Source organism: Salvia splendens, chromosome 13 (genome assembly GCF_004379255.2).
Source record: "Salvia splendens isolate huo1 chromosome 13, SspV2, whole genome shotgun sequence".
NCBI lineage: Eukaryota > Viridiplantae > Streptophyta > Magnoliopsida > Lamiales > Lamiaceae > Salvia > Salvia splendens.
In genome coordinates this window covers 2,935,256-2,941,769 of record NC_056044.1, presented here as the reverse complement: position 1 = coordinate 2,941,769, position 6,514 = coordinate 2,935,256, and positions in this window count along the sequence as shown.

Here is a 6,514-nt window from a genome sequence, read left to right as displayed (position 1 = left end):
TGGGCTTAGATTATTTACTCCACTCCTTAGCTCAAACAAATAAAATGTTAACCCAACAAAAAAAATAATAACCCACACATATTCTTCCTCTCCATCGTCACTCCCAATTCATCCTCTTTTATCCCAAATTTCATTTGCCCCAATAGAATAGAAAAGAGAAAAAAACAGCGCCTCCTTCTCCCTCTACATCTCCCTTTCGCACTCTCTGTCTCTCTCTCTCGGTAGCCGCCGCCGTCCGCCACTGCCTCCGGCGAATTTTTTTCTCTTGTCTTTCTCTCCCACACCATCTCTTTTTGATTTCATTCTGCACTCATTAAATGCATTAAATGCTGCTGTCGAAAAAATCTGATCGAGTCTATCTACTCCTATCTTTATGTTAAATCTCTTTTATTATATTATTGGTATATTTATTGTTTAATTTGGTGCAGGAAGAAACTCTGTTCAAGCTCGTGGCTGTCCGCGTTAAAGTACCCGATTTTCTTAGAACGCATGATGTATAGATTAAATTTTTGTTGGACTTTTGTTGGATGTATCAGACATTAAAATTTAAATTTTGAGATCTTATTTATTATTTATTTAAATTTTATTATATTCATATAGGTGTAATATATTTATGTATCATATTCACTTGCGTAACGTCAAAACAAACAACGACAATCTATCGTAGCTCGGATTTAATCGCATAAAAGTCACTTATATAGATAATAAGCTAATAATATAGTTTATAATAATATCGGCTTAGCGGGTCGTTACACATCATAAAGTGACGAAGTATTATTATACTTCCTAAATATGAGAGATATGATAAAAAAAATGAGAAAGGGAAAGAGAAAAAGGTAGCAAAAGTAGGATTAGTGGATTATGTGATCCACATTATTAGTGGTGTGTAATTGGTTAAAAACTTTTCATAATTAGACTTGGTATAATTTTGGGGACGGCTCAAAATGGTAAAACTAGTATATATCAAAGCCTCAAATATGAATATTGGACTTGAAATAAATATTTGTGTAGTCGAGTATACCTTAAAAGATATTATGTCACGGATTATGATAACAACTATACACATAGTATTTCACAAGACAAAAAATCAAACTAATTATAGTCCCTCAATGTTCTAGTGTAGGTTACGTACAATTACTATTATAATGTCACGAATATAGTTTACAAAGAATATTAACGAACGAGAAATCAGAATGGATATATGTAAGAAGAAGGGTTAGAAAGGGTAACATAACACTAGATCAAATCAAAAGAACCGAAAATTTAAGTTTCCATCAAACAATAAAGTAAATTAAGATGATTAGTGTTCATTTATTAATTTAGTAGTAATACCCAAGCGTATTTGAAAATAGATTTCAATGAGTCATGCCATTTACACCTTATTTAGATAGTAAAAGTTTGGTGGTGCAGAGCAGTTATGTAGCTCCAGGTCCATCATAGACATATAACCAAATTGCACTTGCCATACCTTGTGCTTCTTCGCGGGTCAAGTTACAACTATTTCCAACATCGATAGCCATTACGTTGAAGAAACAATCACTACGAACTAAACGAGTAAGTTCAAAGCTACATGGATGTATTGTTTCTTCATACGGAGCATTTGGACCTGCACATATGGCTTCACGAGTCACATCAAAACAATCTTTAGGCAAGTTTTTATAGCAATCAGGTGTTGGCGGGGTATATGGGGGCACAATGGGATGGCAATCAGCACATAGGGGCACAATGGGATAGCAATCAACACATAGGAATATTACAAGGAATGTCATCATCTTGATTATGGATTTCAACTTCATTATCAATCTTTTCTTTTCACAATTTTTGTTCTCTTCAACTATAGTTTTTTATTAGTCTTTATATAGATACAATGTTTTAGATGGATCGGTTACTAAACTAATGTTGGAACATAAATTTTTATCTGTTACTAATGTTGAAAAATTAAATATGCATTTAATTGTGTTAGAAGTCAAGACAAAACGATTTGAATCGTTACAATCAATTAACACACACTAAAAATAATACTAAAAATTAAATATGCATTTAATATTGTCATGAATAATAAGACCAACCAACTATTTACGATAACATGATTGTGGATATAAAGTACTATTATCTATCTCTTGAAATGTACTTCGATCATAGAACCAAATACCAATAGCTTTTTGTACGGTCTGCATCACCCCAAATGATTATTATTAGTGTGTATAAGAAGACTTATCACATCAAAATACTATCTATATCTCGAGTGATACTCTTACTTTGTTGTGAAGTACTGGTGTGGATATCCAATTATATGTTGAAAAGAAATGTGTACGAAGATAGCACAAATCCATAAATACCCCTCTGCTCGAAGAGTTACCGAGCTTTCATTAATGTCTTCTTGAAAATAGGTCCAAAATCTGAAAATATGAATGCCAATGATGAGAAATCAACATTTGATTTCATAATTTCAAAATGGAAAACAAATTAGTTAAAACTACCCTTTATGATTTCTATTTATGTAGCGCTGCATTGTTCCAGGCTTTGTGAACAATTTTTCCATTGCATTGGATCCAGACCAGGAACAGTTAATATGAAGTTGTGTTCAATATGCAGCATGTTAAATTGAATATAGATAAATAAATAAAAAATGTGTGCTTAAGCTAAATGGCAAGCAAGGTACATCAAGAATGATAATAATATAAATAATACCTAACTTCATACAACAATATGATGCATGCAAATGTATTATTGAGAGAACGATTTGGAGTACCAATACAATGGAATGGATCAACATCATTTATTACATCCATATCAAATTCAATTCCATTAGCAAATATCTTGTTCGATTCCAGATTCATGTTCAAACTCACATTGCAAATAATTGACTTGTAACTACTCTCATTAGCAAATATATCGGTAGACGCCACATTCACCCGTTGAGTACCAAATTGACTGTCAACAATTACCTGTGAAACTTCCTCGTCTGATTCCGGAGCAAATTGACGGCCACCTAATTGTTTTTCCTCGTATACTTCCTTAGTTAATTCCGAATCACTTGTATTATCAAAATCAGCGACTTTCTGATTCGTAAGAGTTGGACCGACCGAGGCAGGCGGAGCTGATCGGCACGCCAGCTACGGCGCCGTCTTTGGGAGTAAGGGGGCCGTTAGCGTGTGACTCGGCATGGGACGCAGCGAACTTCTGGCCTAGCTTCAAGGCATCCTCCGAATCGGTCTACATCATCCTCATAGAAATATGTATCAAAGTGACGACGAACGGCCAACAGAAACTCTTGCCAAGATGCCTCCGGGTTGTTCTTTTGAAAGAAACAGAGCCATTCGGACGCTGGAGAATCTATTAACAGAGGTACCAGTTCGAGGCGATCCGATTCTGTAGTTAAGGATAAATCATAATACCTCTCGATACCAAAGATCCACTCAGTGGGATCTCCGCCAGAAAAACAAGGTGCCACAACAACACAAGACAATAAGCGTGGCGATCGATGGCCTCGCTCAACTGTCTCCTCAAGAAGTCGAGTTCTTGCAGAATAAACTCATGTACGTCGTCGAGCGAATCCTTCGCTTGTGTGTTGATAGTCATGTTGAACAATAGAGAAGTTGAAAGCTTTAATTCTTCAAGAGGAAGAATAGAGATAGGACGTGGGATTTTGTATAGAAAAAGTAGAAAATAATGGCTTGAGGTTTTGAGAATTTTGAGAGAACAATTGGGACGGAGGAAGAGTAAATCAATGGAAGCACCAATTGATAGACCCTTGATCTATCGGAATAGAGCACCACGATTTGTAGTGAGACGAAGAACAAGATAAACCCCAGTTGAAGTGCTAGGTGGCGATTTCCTCCAGAACCGGAATGAGAATAAATTTTAACTTTATTTCTCAATGAACATAGTTCTATAATAGAATTCTAAGAAACATAATTAAAATAAAAGATTACAAAATATATTGAAAATAAATAAAGATAAGTAACTAAAATAAAAGATACGGTAAAATATTGGAGATGATCTTCGGCGAGATTTGCTAGATTGAGGACCCAATCAATATCAAAGCCTCAAATATGAATATTGGACTTGAAATAAATATTTGTGTAGTCTCAAATATCAATGTCACGAATATAGTTTACAAATAATATTAACGAACGAGAAATCAGAATGGATATATGTAAGAAGAAGGGTTAGAAAGGGTAACATAACACTAGATCAAATTAAAAGAACCGAAAATTTAAGTATCCATCAAGCAATAAAGTAAATTAAGATGATTAGTGTTCATTTATTAATTTAGTAGTAATACCCAACCGTATTTGAAAATAGATTTGAATGAGTCATGCCATTTACACCGTATTTAGATAGTAAAAGTATGGTGGTGCAGAGCAGTAATGTATCTCCAGGTCCATCATAGACATATCTCCAAATTGCACTTGCCATACCTTGTGCTTCTTTGCGGGTCAAGTTACAACTATTTCCAACATCGATAGCCATTACGTTGAAGAAACAATAACCAGGAACATAAAGAGTAAGTGTAGAGCTACATGGATCTATCGTTTCTTCATACTGAGCATTTGGTCCTGCACATATGGCTTCATGAGCCACATCAAAACAATATTTAGGCAAGTTTTTATAGCAATCGGGTGTTGGCGGGGTATATGGGTAGCCCAAAATAGTATGTCTTCATGCGTACTATTTTGTATTGGACTCTTCCGCTGCAATAGGATTATGTACTAGGAATTATGAACCCAATCATTATACTCTGATTTTATTTTGACTATGTACAATTTCGCCTTCAGAATTAATGTTTTGAGTTTGACTTATCCCTTATGTTGATCCTTTCCATTTGAGACTATGTTAGCCACGTTATAGCTGCGCTCACTATCCAGTGGCGGACACAAGTGGAGGGGGTGAGGGGCTTAAGCCCCTCCCAAACTTTTTTTTTTATAATAAATTTATACTATAAAAAATTTCAACTTTTTTAGAAATTATCTTAAGCCCTTCCCAAGCTAATATCTTTGGGGTTTAATGGGAAGAAGATTTAATGGGAAGGAGGGGCTGAAAAAATAAAATCACCGAGAAAACGTTTTGGAACCATGGCAACCGCATATAATGGGAAGAAGAAGATAGAAATAAATAAAAGCTGTTAAACTTAAATGAATACAATATGATAATAATATTGAAAAAGTGAATCCCTATTCCCTAGTTAAACGGTGGCACGATCTTGCAAGTGTAACTACATTTTAATGATCTTACTTATAATAATAAAACTTTAAAAATTGTTTCCTAAATTTGCAAGAAACATTTTTCTATTGAACAACGTAATTTACCCAAAACTAAAAAAGTTTTTCCCTTATACAGCCACACTCCATTTAAATTTATTCCAAACGGTGGAATAAAAATATATTGAATTTTTCTCCCACAAATTTCAAACGAGAATTGTAACTTGTCTTCTTTACCACTTTAATGGGTTAGGCCAGGTCAGTTTTTTCCTTTTCTTTTGTCATAGTTCACAAATTCAAATTCATATTTTTAATTAATATAAACATATTTGTGTAGTTTTGATTGCCACATAAGCTTTAATTTGCCACCTATGTTTTGATTTTAGATCTAGGAGAAAAGTTATAAAAATCAAAAGTTCATATATTTATATTCAAATTTTAAAATTTACGAGATAATTATGCTTTTTTTTATGTTATATTAGATACTTATTGCTTTAGCAAAACAAACACAACAATTTTATTTTTCTTTTTGTTAATATAAAATTATATTCATCCATAAATAAATGTCCCATTGTTCACCTGCTCGAATTTTAATGCAAAATTGGTAAAATAAGAAATGAATAAAAATAAAATGTGTTAGTGGAAAATGGATCCTTAATGAGAGAAAAAAAATTTCCTAAAATGGAAAGTTTCTATTTTTAGGGGACTGACAAAAAACCAAAAAAATTTCTATTTTTAGGGGACGGATGGAGTATGAAAATTTTTAGTGAAGCCCCTGCCAAAATTTATTTCTGCGTCCGCCACTGTCACTATCATTAGGGAGTTGTGGTCGTGACATGTACATTGGCAATATATGCATAAAAACCAATTTTTAATAATTCATCCACGTTAAGAGAACTCAAAGTTTGTTCCTTAATCATTGCATACTAATGAAGTATATGATTAGTTCCATGCTTATGCAGAACTGAATTTGTTCTGAACAAAGATGAAACAAAATAATACTATCACAATCACGAAATTATTCAATAAAATTGCTAAAATTTCATTACTTGAAAATAATAAATTAAATACTTTCATTTGAAATACATTTCTATTTCATCGAACACCTACTATGTGTATCGAAATGTTGTTTGGGGTCAAAATAAAATTTCAAAGAGAAGTACAAATTACCCAAATATTATAAAAACGTCGATGAGATATATAAAATGATGTTATATTTCATTCAACCCCTATTTCATATTCACATCATAAAGTGACGAAGTATTATACTATGTCATCAAAAAATAGACAAATTTGTAAATGATACATAT